The sequence below is a fragment of the Neopsephotus bourkii genome, unplaced genomic scaffold (genome assembly GCF_033783945.1).
Source record: "Neopsephotus bourkii isolate Nb327-2 ecotype Australia unplaced genomic scaffold, CSIRO-AGI_Nbou_v1 NB_196, whole genome shotgun sequence".
NCBI lineage: Eukaryota > Metazoa > Chordata > Aves > Psittaciformes > Psittacidae > Neopsephotus > Neopsephotus bourkii.
In genome coordinates, this window is record NW_026900709.1 from 17,303,485 (window position 1) to 17,326,338 (window position 22,854).

At 43.9% G+C, this 22,854-nt stretch overlaps 1 protein-coding gene across 2 annotated transcripts in view; it reads right to left on the reverse strand.

Annotated features, from left to right (window-relative positions):
• NDST2 (N-deacetylase and N-sulfotransferase 2) overlaps positions 1-20,818 on the reverse strand; it is a 135,533-nt gene extending 114,715 nt beyond the window's left edge. For both annotated transcript variants that reach the window (XM_061344197.1, XM_061344198.1), the window contains exon 1: positions 20,626-20,818. The gene's annotated coding sequence lies outside the window, so the exon portion shown is untranslated. The remainder of the gene's footprint in view (positions 1-20,625) is intronic.
• Positions 20,819-22,854: the final 2,036 nt, after the last annotated feature.

The following is a 22,854-nucleotide window of genomic DNA, read 5'->3' on the forward strand; positions in this document are numbered from 1 at the left end:
TTAAGTACATTGGACAGGAATGCAAGCCCAGTTTTATCATCTCCTCTTGGCAAGGTAATATTTATGAACAATTAAGTTGAAATTAAAAAGCAAAATAAAAGTCAAACAAGTTCCGAAGGAAATGCTCAAATATTTGCAAGTCAGCATGGCTTAAAAAGGAAGCTTATTGTCTGGAAGTCAAGGGGACCTGCATGCTCTTTCAAGAGACTCACTGACGTGCAGGATGATCTCAAGCGTATCACTTGATCTTTCCCACATTAAAAAAAAATATAAGATCTCCTTATACGACCTTCCTAGGTACCTCACTTTGAGAGTTAAGAACTAAACAGACTGTAAATCCTCCCATTATTATTATTGCTGTTACTATGGCGGCTGGAACTGTCGTCAGCAACAGGCAGGACATAATTTAGTTTTCTTCAAATATTTATTATACAACTACATAGCCATCTGTTTAACACTCACTACATTTAGTTTCTGTCTCAAAAAAACACAGGGAAAGAAATACCAGCTTCTGCCTCTCACTTCCACATATCCTTTCCAGCCACATATGCAGTAATACACGGCCAATATCCTTTCAACTGCAGCACACAAGAAATTGCAGCAGAGGAGACAAAATTTCAGCTTGGATGAAAACAATTGCAACCACAAATTTCTTTTCCAGAATCCCTAGTTTTAGCAGTATTCAATAAAATTTAATTTCAGCATTGAGGACAAAGGACAGGATATGAAGGAAAATGGTGGAACAAGAGAAGATAGTAGTAAAGCACTGTGCACAATGACCATATGCTAAAAGAGGACAGATATAATACTACATATCTATACAGAAAAAGTAACTTTTCAGTAGCATTACTTTATCTCCAGTACACTATCAAGTAAACCACCATTCTTAAGTAACAGTGGTTACACAAAAGCACCTTTGGCATCTAAATGTATTCTGTTCAAACACCTTATGAAGAGGCTTCTCTTCTTTCCATTTTCATTGTATTCTTCCATCAGCCGGTATGCAAAATTCTTTATCTGTCTCATCATATCACTGGGGCTCTGAGATAATACAAGAAGGTAGCAAAAAAATCTAAACTGATGAACACATACTGAGTCAATTTGCTAATGAGGAAAACAAAAAAACAGAAGGCACTGGCTAAAATATACACGCCCTTTTATTTCTCCCTATCCCCTCTACTATTCCAGTCATGAGATCAGGAACCACTCCCAACGCACCTCAGGTCCTGGCAGAAGCAACCTTTATCACGCTAGTACTGGTCTACCAATGCAATTCCCATATAGAGAGATCAGCCCTAGCTGGGAGTACACCCTCATTTTATAGAGCTGTTTATAAACTGTGATATCACATCAAGTCAGCCATGCCTCCCTCAGAGGCCAGTATCTGACACTACAATAAAAAAGAGCATGGTGCTCAGGCCAAAGAAACCCCAGTGCACAGGTAAAAATGCATAAGACAAATGCATCAATGCAAAAGGATGCCCAAAGTTAGGATGCTTGGATGGCTTTAAACAGTTTCTTTTCAGCTCTTCTGTTGCTGGCAAGTCTTATTCTGTTTTCACACCATCAAAAGATAGTATGTTCTAACTGTGGTACACTGATATAATCAGTTCATTGGCATCTAATGGTTGAATGAATGGCAAACAATAACTCCCTAATATAGTGTCAGTATTTTGTTTATCAATCACACGTTTCCTGATGTGTCTTTTTGCTCATGAACTGTAGATAACAAATATATGGAGCAAACAAATAAAAAAAAAAAAAAGAGACTAACAGAACCAATAAGGATCTAAATATAACCTTTCTGCAAAAAAAAAAAAAAAACAACCACAAACAAACAACCCCAAAAAACCCAAAACCTAATCATTTAGGAGAGGTAGCAACTGCTTTGAAAATAAGCTTGTGTCTGTAAGACACGGGTTCAATTTCCCTCACTCTAGCTTGTGGCATTGCACATTTACTCAGACTCAGTCTGTCCAGAAAAGGTGCAGGTAGCCCTGCCAAGGCCTGGCTATGTCCTGATGCCTCAAGTGAGCTGATGTGCTGCAAACAACAAACCAAATGGGCTGTTTTGTACCATCGTGGCTCAGCACTTTAGGTATGGCAGAGTAGGGCTGGGTAATAAACAGCTTTATGTGCAAATGACAAAACATCATCAGCAGGCTGCCAGACCACCCATATCCAACCTGTATAAGCAGCACAGAAACAGAGATGCCCACTTACAAGTCACACTCCTGTGAAACAAGGGTTGAGCACAGGAACCAGCAGAGGCCTCTAACCTCTCTTCAATTTAGCAACAAGGACAAAGGTTTAGACAAATAACAGCGAACAGGCTTCAGTCCAAAATGAGATAACACTGGAATTTAAATCAAACATGATTTGGGAACAGGTTAAGGATGTGCTATGGTCTGCCGGATCCATCCAAATAACAACTAGGTCTACTCTCTGTTAGAGATTTTGAAGATACCCCAAGAAATAAATCTATATTATTATTCCTCAATCCTGTCAAAAGTCTATGTCTATTTTAAGTAGCCTGCCTGCATTGCAGAATACATTCCTACATAATATTTTATTACCAGTATAATAATCTGAACACCTTGTTTTTAGTGGGATATTCATAATTGGTTTGTGGTCGGGTGAGAACCATAGTTATTTAAAACGTTCAAAATTATAGAGGACACAAAACCATTATTCTGAATTTGGCCTAAAACTCATTCACATTAGTAACCTACCATCTGTGCTGTCTAGTTCTAGGTATTTCAAAGGCCAGCAGAAAAAAGCCTTGAAGATAAATCTGCAACCTAATTATCAGGAAAGGTAGTCCTCATTATCCTTTCCACTTAGGGATATTTAAGCTGAAGGAAGCTCTCTATCCCTTCCAAAAAGCCTTAACAAGTTTAGTTTGATTTGTAGGTTTTGTCTATGTAACAACTACTACTCTCCTAACACATAAATACCAGATTGCTTTTGACCCCACAAAGTTTTACCCTTAGTGATGCACTGCAGCTCTGAGTTCCACAGACCAATCTGTGCACAAAATGAAAGATTTTTCCTTTGGCCAGAACTGCATTTGTTACTTTCCAGCATAACCAACAGTCTCCCTTTCCAATGACAGCAAGCTATCTACTCCTAAACTACTACTTGAAACAAGAAATCATCAGTATCTCCTTTACAGAGAAATTATTTCATCAATAGAACATACTCTGCAATCTGCTGTAATCAGTTCAAAAGCCACCAACAATACATATGCTGCAACTTCTGCACCTGGGCTTAAGAGCAGAGCTCAGAGCACCTCCCTGACAGCCCAACACCCAGGACTAGGAACAAGAGGACCAAAATCTCATCATGAAATTATCAACAATAACCATCATCATGAAGAATGATGGTAAATACAGTTTTTAAAGGGCTGCTGGGTTTTCTGAGCATATGTCAGCACAACTGTAGTATTCAAGAAAGACAACACTCCTTGATGGTGGGAACAAGTGTAGCAGCTTACAAATGCTGAAGTACTGATCTTCTGAAATTGCCATCAGACAGAATTCCTACCTGCAGGATGTGAAGCCTGCAGCAGTCAGAGCCTTCACGATGCTGTTTCACAGAATTATGAAAATAGCATATACAGAAAACAGCCAAACAATACCTAAAAGTTACTGAAAGAGGTTACTTAGCTGAGAGAGAACAAAAACACTGAACAACCAACTCAGAGATCCCAATACAGTAGTTTGTCCTCTTCATCCACCCCAAATCGTTAGAGGAGGCTGAGTAAGGTATTTCCATGTATTTTTCACTGCCATGAAGTGGATCTTCTATCCTTATCTGTCCAGAACTGCTGACAGAAGCTGGAACCAAACCAGTGTGCTGACTAGCTTTCCCTCCATCATCGAAAAACCTTGACAGGAAGTGTGTGACCCCCACCCCAATTAAGAAGCCTCACATAGCCAGTAATATATCTCTTGCAATTACAGGTAGCCTTGAAATGGATTAAATAGCTTGCTATCCATCTTCAGAGTACTCTTATTTGATTTCAGTTTTTCTTGCATTGACAACTAGCAAAGATGGACAGATACCTAAATACTGTTAGAGATCTGGTATTATCTCACTGATGTTAGCCATCAGGGCTTTACTGGGTCAAATAATCTCTCCATTTATTAGAAATGATGATTCAACAATTTTAAAAATATTAAATTAAAGGATATCTCTGGTAGGCCTAACAATGAGATCACCACTAATTCTGAAATGACAGAAGCTTATGGAATGGATTCAAACCATTTGATGCTGGCAATGACCAAGTACCAATGACATTGTGTTTCTAGGACATATGAAAAAAGGTCTTTTGGCACCTTAGAGAGGCGTTATGACAGTGCTCAATCTATGATTCTATTCTAGTCTATGATTCTATGATTTGGATGAGCCAGACACATCCAAACTGATCATACAGCAAAACATCAGCGAAACATCAGCGAAACAGCGTTTTTCTTGAGTTTTGTCACGTTTACCTAATGCTAAGGAGTTAAATATGATGGATATTTGCTGAATTCCTCCTTGTCAACACAAATGTAAGTGAAAACAGTCCCACTTGCCTGACTATTCCCTCTCTGAAGCAGCAGAGATACAAACACTGCAGCTACTGCTACCCTGTCCAGAGCACACATGCCTCCAGTGAGTCTGCAACACAATCCAGTGGCACCTACCTGGAAAACCATCATTTTAGTAGGCCCTGTGAAAAAACAAAACAATAGCACATGACTTACTTACAAAAACTAAGAGAGACAAAAGACCTGCCCTGCAGATAGGCTGCTGTTTTCCTGTTACATTCCTTTCATTACTGAAAATTCAGCTTAATTATCTCCAAAGAGTAACCTGTGCTCTACTCAATTCACCTGGTTTTACCTTTCCCTGAAATAGTACTGACAAACAACTAAAAATGCTTACTTGCTAATTAAGGAGTCAAGGAGCTGGGGGACAGCAGACGCATCAGGCACCTTCCACCAATTCAAGTAATGCAGGTGACATAAACAGCAAGAACATTTTACAAAAAGCCTTCAAGCAAATGCCATTTTCCATTTGATCCAAAAAAAAAAACTTCTAGTACAGACAAACTACTTAGAGCTTCCAAACAGCTGAAATAAACATTGGGGCAAAACGAAAAGGTAAAGTTCAAATCATCATCTTCTTTAAGTTCTTTTTAAAAATATTTTACAAAGGACTACTCTGCATCAGTTTTTCATCTTCTGCATAAGTTTCTCTTCCAAGCCTCAACACCTTGCACAGTATGTTTTTTCTTTAACATGGAAACATGTATCCAGTGCCTTTTTCCTGGGAATATTGCTGACAGAGGTAGGGGAATGTGACTCACTTCCTGTTTGTTTTCTTAACCCCATCAGCAAAGATTGTGGCTGTCGCCTACCCTGACTTCCCGCTCCATAAGACCCAATGCCCACTCCCACCACCAGCCCTCCTTCCACCTGTAAAGGGCAGGTGGCTCACAAGTGGTCCTGTGCAGGGAAACGAAAACCCTGCAAGCCATGGGCCAGAGGGCAAGCACACCAATGTTTGCTTTTTCCTACACTTCTCATTCAACCTGTATGCTGACTGTTCCAAGCAGTGAAGCTCCTGGATGCAAGGACCGTCTCTTCCCTTCTCTAGTGGAAATCTCCTAGGTCTAAACAAGTAAAAATATCATTTAAAAACCCATCACAACTCTGAGAACTAATGACTTTACACAGAGTTACAGAAGAGGCATACACCTCAGAATCTGCACACAGATTGCCAGCAGCAGCGTTGCAATGAGGTGGCCTTGTAACAGGGCAGAGGTGAAGCATTTTGTTTTTTTGATACAGTGATCAACTGACTGTTAACCTCTTTGGTCTCTTCAATGTGAAGCCATGCAACTGAACTAGGTAATATGGAAACATGGGTCTGCTTTAATTATAGCACTTAATGAATCATTGACCACTGAGATTTTTGCTCAGGACTGCTTGAGAATGAAGTACCCAGATCACAGCACTGCTGAGTTACATCACCGAGTGCAACACAAACAGGACTAATGTAACAAAAGATACTAAAGTCTACAGAAAACACAGCAATTTAAATCCCTACAGATATAAATTACAAGAGGAACAATCGTCCTGAAAAAATAACACAGAATTCCTGATGTAGAACACAGCAAGAAAAAAGTGGTATCTTTTTTCCCCTCAAAAGGAGAATTGAAAAAAATGTAACTACTGAAATGACTGTGCTAATATGCTACTGAGATGAAAAGGGAGACATGCATACCCCTCTGAACTATCCCTTCAGTCTTGAATCTGAAAGGATTTCCTCAGACACTCACAATAACTTGGCTTGTCTGATGACTGCATGTTAGCGATTAGGTTAGAATATATTCTGAAGCTGCACAGTTCTTCAAAAGCAAGACAAACTCTAGGTTGTCAGAGACCTGGGTCATTACAATATGCAGCAGACAGATTAGGAAAGGGATCTGATCATCATTTATCCTACTATCTATGGGATCTGCTGCTCCAGCAGTGGATTCCTGCCTGTCTCCTTGCTCTAAGTTTCATGGCCTGAAAAACACCTCTGCCACTGCATATTGTTCTTGCAGGATCTTCCCCTGCAAACAGGGGAAAAAAAAGAGGTAGAAACAGGGTAGAAAAAGAGGCTGGCTTGATAAGGAAAAATAAAACACCCTATCTGTACATGACGACTGCAAAAGGAAAGGAAATTACTGACTCATAAGCTGTATATGAAGCTGTTTCACAGGACTTCCCACCCTCTACCTCACCACTTCCCTTTTCCCTAAAAGTGCTTAGATTAACGGGTTTTTCCTCCTGCATGCTAGCAAAGCTTCACTATCATTTACCTCAAAAACTAATGCTATTGTTGCAGAAGGGAAGACCAAAAGACAAAATACAGGAAGTAATTCAAGGCTTTTTTTGCAACTCATTATTCCTCAAAGAAAGGGAAAAAAAGGGTCCTTGTGAAAGCAGCAAGTTCAGCTCCCAAGAGCTAGTATTTCAAGGCTGCAAATTACACACGCCACTCTGTAACAGCAGTAAGAAGAATGAATACATAAACACTGCTTAACTCACACTGCCGGGTTCCAAAAGTTCAATTAATAACAGTAGATAAACCTTCAATCTGTAGTATGCTTTCTCCCATATAATTATTCTAATAAGACATGTATAGATGATAGAATTAAAAGAACAGGTTTTGGAAAACAGAACTCCCCGCACCCCCCCGTGATCCAAGTCAGTCAGAAACTGTTTTATTTAAGGGGGATGCACTAAGGTTGTATAAGCAAAATTAATCTGGTATGTTCTATTTTATGAGTGTTTGCCCTCACAACCTTCAGAATATCTGAATGTGGTGGTGTACATCCACACATCAGGTGTGCCCCCATGTGTGCCTCTCCCCCTGTCTCAAGTTTCCACGCTAAAAGAAAATCCTACATGCCGAATTCCACTACATAATCATCCCACTGATATCAAATGGGCAGAGCTATCACCTGATCTGCCACAGGGGCATCTTGAGCTAACTGTAAGTTATAGCAACTATAGGTGGCTGCTCTCAGTGTGGAAGAACTAGAAAAGGCAGGCGGCATTTCCAGAAGGGTTTAGACATTTCTGACAGCCAGGTGTTCAGATTCAGAAACCTGGATTCCATCCAAGGCACAAGAAGGTGCCACAAACCTTCGTTATCTACTTCTTGCTATTTGTATCTTCACTATTTCATCTTTTCTGCTCCAAAACCTGTCTCTCCCACCTAACACGTTATAATTAAATCCTCTTATGTTCCTCATGCCGTACTTACCCATTCTTGCTGGTCATCTGTCAGTTCCCTGTCTGGTATTTCCCCTTTGGCAATACAAGCTGACAGACGCAGTACCTTTCCGATCTAATATTTTCCATTTCATTAGCACCCAAAAGCCTACTGGCATCTCAGCAAGTCCACTATTCCTATGAACCCCATTCAATTTCTAGAATAACACATCTTTTTTCAACAGCCATAGTCTTCATTTCCCATAACTCAGAGCTTCAGCTTCTGTCTCCTTCAAGAATCGGACTTAAACATGCTTAAGATATGTTTATTTCCTTGATATTGTATCTCTCAGCTAATTCTCATGGGAACATAAATGAGTATTCTAGCTGTAATGCAATATCAATAACCACATACTATATATATTTTGTAGATATACTTCTAGTCTTTTTGATAGTCAAAACCACAGTAAAAGGTATTCATGTTGATAGTTCATATACATTTCCCTACCCCACCTATCCACATTAGTGAGAAAGACACCAGCCTCATTATATAGACTCTCTAGAGTGCAGATACAATCCCACTGTGTTGCTTAGTTAAGATACGAATTCTTGGAATTCTTATCCACCTATAAAAAAAAAGAAGAAAAAAAAAATTGAGGCTACTTTTGCCCTAGAAGGTATTGAGGTGTGGTGGTAAAGACTAAGACTACAGCACAAAAGGCTGCATCGTTCTAAGTACTAGCACATGCTTCCAGCATCTCTGGTGAAAATGTGTGTGGCAAAGTGTTGGAGCTGACTCAGCTCTGTTTACAAATGCTTTAAATACTTTTATCTTTTGCTGAAAACTCAGCTGAGAGTTTTGCAAGGCAAAGGTAATGTGTACTGTATACTTTGAAAACATACAGTGTGGTTTAGTAAATGTTTACTTACTTACTGGAATGAAGAGAAAAAAAACCAACGCAGAGTACACAAACTTTGAAAAAAGAGAACAGAATTTTCTCCTCTTCCAAGTTCCATACCTGTGTTGCAGGGGTCTTCTGATAAAGACAGTGGCCAACCAGCACATGCCATTTAATTGTGATGAGCGGCACAATGTGGCATGATAAGAACAGCTCAGAAGCCTGGGAAACACCACTTGCCAGAAATCAATACAATCTGTGAGGGGTGGAAATCTTCAGAGGACCTCAGCTCTACGGACAACACAGATCTCGCTGTACAATGAGCTTTCCTGAGATAAAGCTGCTCTTTAGAAGAAAGCAAGTCTCATTGTGCAAAGCACAGCCTGTGTAAAGTCAGATGACAAACAGAAATAAACTGCTTTAGAAAACGTAAGCTTTTTATTGGCACCGAGTTTTGGGTCTTCTTCTGACAGCTGACAGCTTTCTGCAAAACAACACAGTACAATGTCTGATATCTGTAAACTACTTCAGATCTCATAGTAACAGAAGAAAAACATTGCATTCACTGTTTAAACAGCACAATCAGCTCTTACAGAAACTGCCACGTCAGACTATCACAACTGGGTGGCAACTGGTTTGTAATCTCCAGTATGGGGCCTTCCAGTCCCAGAACCATCTTTCAGTAAAATAGCAGCTGGCACGCAAACCTCAGAAACATCAGTATTGATTAAAGTTACATTCCAATTTGAAGATGTTAAAGCTATATGAAATTTTCAGACTGCTGGGCTTTGGGGGAAAAAAGTGATACTGGCTTTCAAAATCAGCCTCTGATCTCCTGGAAAATCCTGTCAGTAATGCAGTAAAAGCCAACATCCCAGCAAGAATGAAGGTCCCCTATTGCAGGTGCTCTCAACCTCACCACACACATCCCCCCGAATGTAAATGGTCAGGATGAACAGGGCTTACCTCACTGTTAAGAGGTTCACACACTCCACGAGTTAGCAGCACAAGAATATGGTAGAGGTAATCTTATGACCGCCTAGCTCTTGGAAGAGCCAGGGGGCTCTGGTGAATGTATTTATTGCTATAATCTTGCGCCAAATGCCTAAGGGTGACTGCTATTTCAAATCCTCTAAAGCCTGTGAAAACAGATAATCCATTCTTTAAAGATTTTAACTAAAAAAGACCAAGGTTGCAAAGCCTCAGGCAGAAAGAGCAACGAAACAGCAGACAGGAGAGCACTTTGCATTAGTTGCTGCCCACATATTACTATGCTCTGCACACTATATAAGAAATAGCAGCAATTGGACCTTTGTGTCAAGAAAAAGCTTTTACAGAAGAGGGAAGCAAAAGGGGATTCCTCTGCCTCCTCCCAGATTCACTATACACCAAACGTTTTAAGCCTCAGTAGTGATTAGTTATGCCCAATATGAGCTACATTAAATAGGGACAGAATTTTTAAAGTACTTGGCACTTGTTCTAGTAATGAGGCCCTTTTAATAAAATGCCTCAAGCTGACTACTTAAACATTGCGGCATTCAAAAAAAATCAGTAGTCATTTACAACCTCTGCAGCTAGCACATTTAAAGCATGATGATGCTATGCTACCAGTGTAATGGCAATGCTGACCTTGTGCAGGAAGTGTGCCAAGCAAAAAAACCGCACTGAGTGACTTGCTTCTTAGGAGAGAGACACCATATATCCAAGCAGCTGTGACAGAGGAAGAACTACTGCATTCGCTGCTCTCAAGTACTGCTTCCCAGAATGTGCCATTTCCAAAACCAAGGAAAACTAACAAACATGTCTCAAGAATTTCTGATTTGACATTTCCTCATCACTGTTTAAGATGTTCCTGGGTGCCAGCGTTAGGACAAAGAGCCTTTTGCACCAGTATTACCAATTCAAAGTTAGACCAGCACTAGCCAAAATATTTTCTACTTTCTTCTCGTATTCCCAACTGATTTCTACAATCTCAGTGAGGCCAGCCTCACTGGCAGAAGAAAGGGATGAGGAGTCTCCTCGCACTTGCAGGATTTCACTGCAGTAGCCAGTCTGTTCCCATAACTTTACATGAAACTAAACATTTCTTTCTGCTTCTCCTTTTTCTTCCAGACACTGGGAATCCAGCTACATGGCAAGATTTTTCTAAAAAAAAAAATATTACCTAAAGATAACTCATTGTAAGAAGTCTAAACTTAAGATTTGAGTGCTAGATTACACCCTAGTTGTCTGTGTATACACGGCCATTCCCATTCATTTGGCTGAGAGCTCCCTCATCTTATCCTGGCCAACACGAAGGTTCTGGCGGCATGTGCAATGACAAGCCTTGCAACCGCTTCCTGAGCTTTGCCAGCAGTTTCATAGCTGCACTGGAAGACAGCTACGGTAAAAGGCCATGACTGCAAAGGAAGATGGAACTCCACAGAGCCCCAGGTAAAGCTACAGATATCCCAATAGACAGCCAGTAGCAGAGCAGGTATAACACCATTGCCAAAGGGCTGTGAAAAAAAGGTATAAAACCAGTAGACCTTTTGATACTCAGTTTCAAGCTTTGTACCAGTGGTCCCATCATGGTAAAGCAAGCATGAGGTTTCTAAATCACCAGACCATGAAGACCAAACCACCTCTGCATCCTTACCTGATGCTTTGTCCTTTTTCAAGGTGCTAAAGCCTAATGACAGTGGGGAGAAATGGAATCCCGCATTTGTGGTTTACACACTACATCTGTATGAAGAGGTGTTGCCTGTCTCTATAGAAGTTTGCTCCCTTTTTAAAAACTACCCTATATAGACTTTAAGACCAAACCATTTACAGATGTATCCTTCAAGAACAGCCTTGCTTCCTGCGCAGACACTGTATCAATTTCCACTGCTTTGTCTTTCAGTACAGCCTGTCACTGCTCTTCACCCTTGCACAGGATGCATTTCAGGAAGATATAATTGCAGGAAGAGGAGGGGCCTGAGCACTCAATAATTTTAATCCCCAAAGATCTGTCCAAAATAGTATTATGGGTCTGACTATTGGTGGCAGGGGGCTAGGAAAAGATGGCGAGGAAACTGTAACATCTCTCTCTCCTTTCTTTTAACAACGTGTGGAGAAAAACAAACCAACCAAGAAACACTCCATAGAAACATAAGCAGTTTTCTGGCATAATGTGTCATGTCTCTGCAGTCTGCACCTTGATCAAAGTAACTGGTTTCCTCTTCTCCTGGACACATCTCCTTTAGAAACAACTATTGCTATGATTTTTTTCAACCTTTCCTCTCAGAATCACAGATATAAAAGTTAATTCAATGTCCAATTCAAAGCAGAAAAGAACCAGCAGCAATGAAGGGCTGAAGTTACTGGCTCTCATTCTGAAGGGCATGCAGCTCAGCTCTTAACGCTGCCTGTTTCAATATCCTTTAGGAGTTTGTCAGGACCACTGTTAAGTTACTCCTCTTCAGCTTTCATTGTATGAAACTGTACTTTTAAGGTGATTATCTGGCATATGTTCAGGTGGTCACACCTCTCTCCTCCAAAGAGGGCACTCCCAGCACCTCATTAACTCCTCCTATGCCCAAGGTGCTCTGTGGTATGTCAGTACAAATGCATTTGAGCCACACTAGGCTTCTTACTGACCAACTGAAAAGCAACATTTTCTCTCCCGCAGAATGGTAAAGTAGCAGAAAAGGAGGTTTGTTTTGTTCTGTTTGATTGCCACATGGGTTTCCTGATCCTGCTTGCTGAGTGGTCATGCCAATATTGAGAAGGGCCATTATAGAATTGGGTCACTTTCCTCAGTGGTAACATCAGTTTAAACGCAAACCAAGAGGAGTACATTCAAAAGGCATCTTCATCCTGTTTTCATTTAGCAATGGGGAAAAGCTAGGGCTGACATATAAGTAAGATAATTATACAACAGCTCTACCACATGCAAAAGAATTACCTATAGCAACCTCAGAGAAACATTACACTCAACACCAACTGCAATTACAACAATCTGTGAACACTAGCTTGTTCTTAACCTGCCCACATACTCAATGCAATACCAGAAGGGACTTCCAAGCTCTCCCTGCTAAAACAGGCACTGTACACTCGTGTGGTTAGTGAGGAATTTGTATTTAAAAGTAATGCTGGGAAAGGCAAACATCAATACTTTGTTTGAGGCAAAGCAAGTCTTCCTGCAGAAAGCTCTGTGTTTATATGTTTATGTGGACTTAGGCCATGGAAACATACCCTGTTACACACACAGTTACATGACACTATAATACAGACGCTAACACACGATAACAGCACATTTTCATGATAGTCTTGACGAGGGAAATAGGCTTATTCACATCATGCTTTGATAAAAGTGGCCAGATCTGAAGCAGGAACATAAAGGAAGGATATGGATAAAAGCATGCAGACAAAACTAAATCAGGAGACAGTGACAGATCGCTTATGAGGAAGATGATTATGACTCAGCCACAAGTAAAGCACATACAGTTTGAGCTGAAGTATCACTGACTGAATCCAGGACACAGAAAATAATCAAAACCAACAAAATTACAATTAACAAATGATATAATACATTATTTGTAACTGAAATTGGGAGGGTTTGAGGTTTCAGAGGTGTTCTGGACAACAGACCAAACATGGAGACTGGCAATTTATGCCAGGTTTCAATGATGAAATGAATCTGCCTCTTCACGGCTGCCGGACTGGGCCAGATCCCACTTTATCCCACTAGAAAGACAGATTCAACATTGTGATAGATCACATGGTTCTCCTGAAAGCAGCTTCCCACAGCTGACGAAACAGGGAGCTGCAGCAGCCCTCGTGCACAGCCACTCTGCACTGATGGATGCAATGTCTACTCTAGTTTCCATGTGCTCTTCCTACTTCTGCAAGCCATTGACAACTGGGAGGTCAAGCAGTTCATCAACAGTAAGGTGCCAATGATTTCAGTTCTGTAGCTCTGCAGCTGAGACAAACGATACCACTTCAAAGGTACCTCACACTTGAAACAGACCCACACACAGGTGATGGCCAGAAGAGAAACACAAACAAGACACAGGCGATGACAGATGGAAGAAGATGACATTTTAAGAAGTCAGCCAAGACACGAACCTCTTCACCACTGAAAATCTCTGCATTTAATTAGACTGTGCAGAGTTCTCAGTCTTACTGTTCTCCTCATTCACCTTGGACTGAAGGTATTCAAGAGGTATTCACCTTGCTGTGAAATCACACTATTCATCTTGGGGATCTAGATGCAAAATGTGTCACTGTGTTGGGCTGCTCCAAGCTTGACCTTGTCATTTGTTCAAAGTTAACTTCCAGCAGTGCAGACCCCAGACTGTGCAGGACAGAAACCTGCCACTTTACAAAAAAAAAAAATAATAAAAAATCAAATCATAGGCTGTTATCTGACGTTTTAACATTCAGCTTGCTTCCAGAGCCAGCTATAAGCCCAGCAGTTAAGGTTTTGAATTGAATGATGATCTACTCATGACCTGGTCTGACTTCTCTGGGAAAGGCATGGCTGGCCAGGGCCACAGTAGGGTCATGGCTACCAGTTACAAGAGAGTCCTGGCTGCTGAACAACTTAACCGCAGGGGCAAGGGCAAAGACAATCAACAGTTGCAGAGCATGCTGCAACATTCAGCATTTGCAAAAGCCTTCAGAATAAAGTATGAGTGGCACAGAATGACTGCATCAGTGTTAGCTATAAAACCCAAAACAAACAATAAGACCTAGAGAAAAAGTGCTCTAAACATGGGACAGGTAGTTAAGATCAGATGAGACAGATTTATGTAAATCAATTATCTGTGAAGTTATTAAAAATTAAAGCAGTCCAGGATTAGGAGTTAGTGTTGAACACTCTGAGACGTGTTCAACTTACCTTCTGCTCAGGTATCTGTCCTGATAACGTTTTCTGCATCTGGACCAACACCTTCAATTTTCATTATATTCAGTGGATAAACAGAACTTCCAGAATGTGATTCACCTCACCAAGTCCAGACATCTGCTTTAGGGTGAAATTAACTGTGCCCTAATATACCCTTAATATGAAGAAAACTTACAGTGCTTAGCTCAGGTAGGGACACTTTAGCTGTACATCCACGTGTACAGTCAGGTAAGCCCAACTGTCATCATCCAAGAGATGACAGAACTGACTGTTTTGAAAGCACTTTCTGACATGAAATTTCCCAGGTACTTTATTTAAAGCAATGCGTAAGGCTACAGAGCTAACTCAACAGCATTTAGTAAGAGGCTCTTTAGACAAAACCAGACATATATAAAATGTTGTAGGGTTCTTCTAACCTTTCTGAAGTAAACCTTGAGCCTCCCTTCTTTTCTAAATTGATCTCTACCACTTGGAGCCGATCACAGCTAAGGCCTGTCATCCCCCTGTTTCTTTTGAGGAATTTATACCAAAGTGATTAAAACTGAAGATCTGTTGAAGGGCTCTAAAATTCCACATGAAGCTCAGATTTTACTTTAGAAGTACTGCCAAGCAAATTAGCATTAATTAGAGACAAGCTGAAAGACCAATAAAATATTAGGGTGATAGAATCATCTGGAACCGTAAGACTAAACATGATCAAAGAAAAACAAGTTGCTCCATCACATAATCTAATGGCCCTTGCACAAGAGCCTTCCGACACGAACAACTCATAGGAATGTCATATTCTTGGAGAGCTTCTGATGCAGAAATGAAGGATGTAGGAGACTGGAGAAACAAGCATAGGAGAAAGGGCAGGGTGCCGGGGCTGTATGCTGTCAAAGAGACTGACCAGATGGCAGACCAGAACTGCAAAAAGAGATTAAAGAGGAATAAAACTGTCATTTTGCTGTCCGTCTTTCCTCCTTCCTTGTTGTACCAGCAATACCAAGCCAGCTCCCAGAGGAACTGCTGAGTATCAAGGAAAAATATACATTGATAAATAGAAGCAGCAGTGATGCCTAGCCCCCAGGAGAGCTATGGCTTGTTGGCATGTCATTTAATACATGGAGTTTCAGGTCCTATGCTCTCCCCTGCTGTGCAAACCCTTCCTCCCTGGGGAGGTACCTGCAAGCCCTTGTCTCCTTGTATGAGCTACAGTACTGGGATTGGAAGGCAGGAGAGGAGGGGACGGACCCTGCTGTCTCTTGCTGTACAGGAAATGCCCAAAAAAATCTTTTCCAGTAATGCAGATGCTTTCAAGGGGGAAAAAGAATTCAGAATAGTGTAACTCAGGAAGAAAACACATCGGACTAGTGCAGTACAGCTGTATTCAGATCCCACAAAACCCTAGATCACACCCCCTCATTCCCATCCCACACTCCAAACATGCACCAAAGTGCTGGAGATGGTTAACTGCGGCATGACACACACACAGCAGAAAGACCAGCACTAAGACTTGGACATACTGAGCAGAGGACAAAATTTATCTCTCTTTTTCACTCTCCTTTAACTGGGGGGAAGGAGGTTGGGGGGGGGGGGGGCACCACCAACGAAAAAAACCCAAAACAAGCAAACAAACAAATAACAACAACGAATGTTGGTATCTAATCACCGTTAGTTTTAATGCTTTACTTCATAATTTGTATTTAATGATGAATATTAAATTCACTTTGTGGAAAGAAAGGGTGCAGTATTTTAGGCTAAGTTAAGGCATTAACATTTCATCCTGACAGCAGCCGCAAACACTTTTGATATTGAGTGTCTGCAACCCCAGTAGGAGGAACGGCTTTGGCTACATACAGCTACCCACACTCTTGGAAGAGACAGGTACTTCTGAACATCTTCTTGCTGTTGTCTGTACATAAGCAAGTGCTGCGTGAAATGGTCCTTCCTTATTTTGCACTACTTACTTTATTCAACAAATTCAGAAGCTGGCTGAGTCTATATATAGAGGCAGACCACGACCATCCCCCTCCTGGTTTGGAGACTTTGGGCAGCTTTAAAAACCAAGTAAACACCAATCCCCACTTCTGTGGGCACAGATCTCGTGACATTGCCCAGCATAAGCCACAAATATTTTGAGAAGGTTCAGACTGCATCTTCAAGCTTATCAACCCCGTTGCATGCACTGCTAGATCAGTTAGTGTACTAAAAATATTAGAGCAGGCAAGAATGTGATGGAGGATATCTTCCTGATGCAGAAGATTAATTCATCATTCATGTCTAGAGATTTCTACTGCATTTTTAATAGTGCACATATGGATTGCGTCTAGTGATCTATAGAACTTCCTTTCTGGATATGGGTCTATGCTGGATAACAGTCCCCAAACAGCAATTGCAAGAGGCCCCAGACCTTCAAATATCACTATGCAGAAAGAACAGTTAGGGCTCTGATGTACATACTCCAGTAAATCTTTCAGTGGCGTTTTAAGACACAACTGTGCTCCACAGCTCTGCTGGAGATTCCTGCCTCCAGAGCAGGATCAGCAAGGCAGAAAGTCTGCCTGTACCTTCGCTGCTGCACCACACAGCCTGGAATCTCAGCTCCAGCGGCTGCAGCAGAGGCTCGTATTCCCTGCTGGTTTCACTACAGTGGGAAAATCGCCAGTGTGAGGGCAGGGGGCACCGCTCAGAAAAAAAACAACCAGCCTTTGAGACTCCCAGAGCTGATGTCAGATAAGGCGTGAGCTGCACCAGCACACTGTGCCTGCACACGGTGCCGCTGCAGGCCAGAGGTGATGTGCCCCCGTGCAGGCATAATAAAACGCAGAGCCTCACCTTTTTGCATTATGCTCAATTAACCAAAGCAACTATGTTCAGGAAAGTCACAGTGAATTTCATAAAGACAGATAATGTTGCTCCAGGCCTTCTAAAAATACACTCCCAGCATTAGCTTTCTACCAATCCTGTGCTGTTCAAAGCCTGTCAACAGATAACAGCAGCAGCATCCATGTATTTGCATTCAGTTTGGGGACTGGAAAGACAGCTATAAAGGGAGAAACTTAACTCGAAGACCCCTGCATCAGCAACAGCTACAACAAGGCTAGAGAAGCAGAGAGAGCAAACAGGACCATTCACCCCAATTAATTCCAGGGTCCGGGACAGACCCGGCACTCGTGCCCAGCACTGCTGCTGCAGACTGCTTTGTGTGCTGCTGCAGCATCGCTTCCTTACACCCACAAACTCCACTGCAGCTGCCTGTTGAGCTGGAAATGTGATACACTGCAAAGGCTGCTGACAGCCAGAGGCTTGTCTATAAAATATCCTGTAATAAATTACATTACAGACTGGGGAAAAGGATTCAGAAGAGAGAGAATTAAAACACAACCTTATGAGTGCTAAATGAGACCAATTAAAAGAGATTTGCTGCAAGTACTGAGGGATTTTGACCTGAGCTGTAATCAGAGATGGATATGCCTTCCTTTAAAAGAGGAATAGGAGAGATCATGTGTAAACAACTGCCAATTAAACCGAAATGGTATCTTATCTATGCAGCTCTGCTCAGAGAATCACCACATATTTCAGATATACCACAGAGAGATCTGAGATAGGCATTTAAAGCTCTGAAACAAGGCTCAGTGATGAGACAGGCTGTTGTTTGGGACACATCCAAGCCTCAGCTGCTCCTGGGTATCAGCAACCCCAACACCACCTTTTTTTTTTCAATTATTAAGAAGTGATAGTATTATAAATGCTAATAGAGAACTAGGCTCAGGCTTTTTTACCAGGTCACCTATGTGAATTCTGATCAGACTGAAGGGTAGGCATCACAACACTAAAACATGCCTACACAAACCCAGGCAGCACACAGCACCATCACTGCATTATTAGATCTTGCGAATGCACATGGTCATGTCCTGATAAACACTCACAGGTATTACTGCACACCTTGGTTCTTAACTGCTCAGCACCACAACCCCATTTTGCTGTCAGATGCCCCACAACTCCTCTCTCCTCATGTTCAGCAATACCAGAGGGCAGGACTGCCCCTGCTCTCTGCTCTGACACCAGCTCAGAACCCAGACCCAAGAGCGAGAGTCATTTCTGTGACTGGAGCAAAGAATCTGACATGGACAGATGCACCACTGCTTCTGCTCTGTGTCCTGCTCCACAGCTCATTTCCAAAGACAGCTCCTGCTCTTCTGAGATTTACAGTACTTACTAATTCAAGAGCATATATACATACAAATGGGCTGAAAAGCACTGAAACAGAGGAAGAAAAGATGTATTAGGAAACCGTGTTCGAGAAGCAGCAGTAAGAAAAACAGTACCACGGACTTTGGGAAGAGCAAAAATCAAATGGGAAGAACAAACAAAAGGAGGAATTTGAAATGAGGAAGAACATTTTAGGAAGAACGCTGCAAGCATACAAGACAATGACCCTAAGAGATATGTACTTGTTCACAGCTGCTGACAGTGGAAAAGTTTTAGAATTTCATGCTGGTTGCCAGATTCGAGCACAGAGTTTTTCCACTGGCTCAAATCTGGTCTAGCAGAGTCAGGCTGCTTTTGGAACCAGCAAAAGCTCTTCACACAGCACAATCCCTTTTGTGTGGTGTGAAGTACAAACAAAACAGCCTTTCTAGATGCAATCTGCCAGGAGTTCCATCTGTAATCTCAGTGCCATGAAAACAGCTGCCCCGAGAAGCCTGGTGCAGAAACACCACCAACCCCACTGTGGACAGAGCACCCAGGTGTCTCTGCACAGCAGTCCTATGGGCTCAGCTCTGTGACTGCTTACCGGTGCAGACACAGAGTCAGCCATGTGAGCAACGTGAGCAAGTGTGGGCACCCACATAAACTCTTGGGGCTAATGCTGAGATTGGAATTATTTCTGGCTCCCGGGGTGGTTTTGTACACAGGGTGTCCCGCTGCATTGGCACTACCTAGATTCCTTCATCATGCAACCCTTCCCAGCCCAATTAACACAGGTGATTGAATTGAATGCACGTACCCTGAAAAATTCACCAGAGGTTTTTAGTTTACCTCTTTGCCACAAAGGGCAAAGTTACACTTAAAAACGAGAAATGCACACACAATTAACAACTGGGAATGCTTCTTTAGCAAGACTGGTCACAGAGAGTCACAGTGTGGAGTAGTGTAACTTGTGGTTACATTCAGATATATGATATCTTCCCACTTCTCATTTGGGCAACACAGAATTTATTCGCTCTTGCATAAGCAAACAGGGGTCTATTTATCACTTTACCACTGCATATGTGCTTTAATGACTAAAGAATGTGAAACACTAGAGGAACGACTCTTCAGTTCCATCATCTTCTCCCATCTAACGTTAATCGTATTTGTTGCACCTTCACACTCCCACGGCGGTACCCGCCGCCGGCCTCCCGTGAACACAACCCGCAGCAGAAGTGTGTGCGGCACACGCAGTCCAGCTGCAGCCGCATGCCGCGATATGCACATCCCCTGCCCCGGTGCACACCGACTCACACGGTCAGTGGCGACAGACGCCGCACCAAGCCGTTCGCAACACACTGCCGGGGTAAACAAAGCCGGAGGGCGGCCCGGCACAGGAGCGTGAGGACAGGTTAAGAGGGGGCTCCGAGGGCCAGGAGCCACAGCAGCTGCCGTGGGGAAGGAGTCGCTGCCCCGGGCCGCGTGTCGGCTGCTCGGCGCCCGCGAACCGCAGCAGGGCACGGCGGCGAGACCTCCAGCCCCGGGCGCCGCCTCTAAATGGGCCGCCGAGGAGGGACACGGGCGCACCGCGAAGTCGGCTCCCGCCGAGGCCGAGCCCCCCTGGCCGCACAGGTGGCTGCCGGGCGGGGGACGCGGCGCCTCAGGAGCGGGAGACAGCGCCCTCCCCGCCGCCTGCCCCAGCCCGGCCCCCCCACCCCGGCGGCGGCCACAGCCGCTCTCTTCCCGCCGCCCGAAGCGGGGCCCCGCACAGCGCTCCGCCCGGGACGGCTAGCACACAACTTCCACTGCTCCGCAAGCGCCGCTCGCCCTCTCACGCTGCTCCCCGAACCGAGCTGAGCCGAGCCGGGCCGCGCCACCGCCATCACCCCTCTGCCCTCCTCCTCCTCTCGCACCTCACCTGCAGCACGGAGGCCCCGCCGGGCGGGTGGCTGGGCAAGGCAGGGCTCGCGGAGGGCACGCGTCCCCCGGTGCCGAGGGGTGCTCTCAGGCCGGCCGCGGCCCGCCGGCTCCCGGCCGCTGGGCGTCCCTCCGGCCGCTGGGGGAGCCGCCAGCGCCGCTCCGCTCCGCCGCCATCTTCCGCGCGGAGGAGGGGCGGCAGGCCCCGCCCTCCGCCAGGCCGGGCCGGTGCGGCTGGAGCGGGACCCTGCGGGACGGCGTGAGGGGAGGGGGGCCCGGGAACGGCCGGGCCGGGCCCGGGAACGGCCGGGCCGGCCCCGGTGTGCTCTCAGGCTTGCCGCTTGCCGCTCCTGAGGCTCGTTGCGGTTTGCGTTTGTGGTTGTGCGGTGGTTGGGGTACGGGAGGCTAGGCAGCAGGGCCCGGTGCAGCCGCCGCGGTCCGTCCCGGCGGCGCGGAAGGCGTGTGGGATGCCCGGCAGAGCGGCCGGCAGGGATTGACAAGACTGTAACATGCCCTGCGGCAGGAAAACAAACACACGCACGGTGCAATTTCCTACTTAGAACGATGCAGAAAATTGTAGCAGGAAGCCAGAATGGGATGTGGAGCCACATCACAGGGACATTTGCACTCAGCGGAGGATGGAAAAGTGGACAAGAGACTGGGAGTGCTTGAATCCATGCTCCTGCTTCTCAATCTGCTACACAGAGAGCACCCACACTGCTGCGGAGGAGCAAAACTTCATGACACGCTAGCAAGAGTAGGGCCTGGATAGCCACACACAGCAGAACTGGCTGGTGGTGGAAGAGGAGCAAGCCAAGCAAGGGGAAGCAGGTGCTCAGGGAACAAGGCCTCACCCTGGCACTGCGCTGCTTCCCATGCTGCAGCCCAGCACTCTGGCTTGGTCCCAAGAAACCCATAGAAAAGCAATGCGAGATGAAAGTTTACTGTATATGAACCTAAGCCTGTATTGAAAAGTTGAAAAAGCTTGAAAGTCACTGCTTTTGGATGCCTCTACAGTGGTCTTTTCATCTTCAGCTAGTCAGTTTGTACCTGAAGCACTGACCATGCTGCTGCAAACCTGTTAACAGGTGTATCAAATAGCCAAAGTAAAGCAGGCAAAGCAATGTGCAATCAGATCTTTGTGCAGTTCAAAAGCCTGTTCCGCTTCTGACCAACAGCACCCCCACCTCAATAGGAGGTGATGAGGCAGCTGCTCCCACCACCTGCAACCAAAGCTACCATTCTATCACACGGGCCAAGTACCCAGCAGCACGTATGTGAACACGTGACTGCATTTCTGTGCAGTGAACCCAAACACATGCCACGGTGCTTACCTCACACTAATATTGTCCCCAGCACACAGCCAGCCTGAAGCATGGCAGCAGCAGGTGATACCCAGTCCACCACAGACCTTGCACTTTCCAGAACAGCTGAGCAAATCTGAGCCAACACGGGGAATCTGGGGCAGTTCAGCACTTCGTGTCATGTGCTTGTAGCATTTATGATGCACTACTACGTTCTGTGAAACTGGATTTACTGTTTCAAACCACAGTTTGATATTTTGGCATAAAGCTTTTCTGGTAGTTCTCCATCTCTCTCCCAGTCCAACAAATCTCAGTTACACTGAGGGAGGGGAATAATGGACAGGAGTATACCTTGTACACTGCAGTACATCATACAGGTACAGCAGTATTGGCTTGAAATTCCATTTAAATCTGCAGTGACAGAAATCACCCTGAGAATGCCCCATCTCTCCAAACCCCTCCTTCCTCCTCAAACCATCACAGAAGAATTCACCTGCCTTCCTTGTCATTTCACCACATCCCAATTTTGATCCCTGTATCGTCATTGTCTTTCTGGCTACCTTGTATGTTGTTTCCTCTACTCACTTGCAAGACTGCCTGAAATCCATCTCGCACCTCTGCTCTTTTCACAAACACCAGCTTTCTTGTACTCCAAACCACTTTGGGTGCTCAGCTTTATTGCTCCCACCTTCCAAGCTATCATATTGCTCTGTGCCTCCATCTCTTAGCACATGCTATCCCTGCTAACATAGCATTTAAGGAACTCCTTCTCCTTCTTAAGGTTACGTAAGCAGACAAACAAGCAATCCTTCCCTGAATATTCAGGACAAAACTAAGTTTTAATGAATCTTTCTATTTGCCTGCTTCTATTGAAGTTTTCATGGGGCAGGAAGCCTGTTTCTTTCAAAAGGGAAGGTTGAAGCATA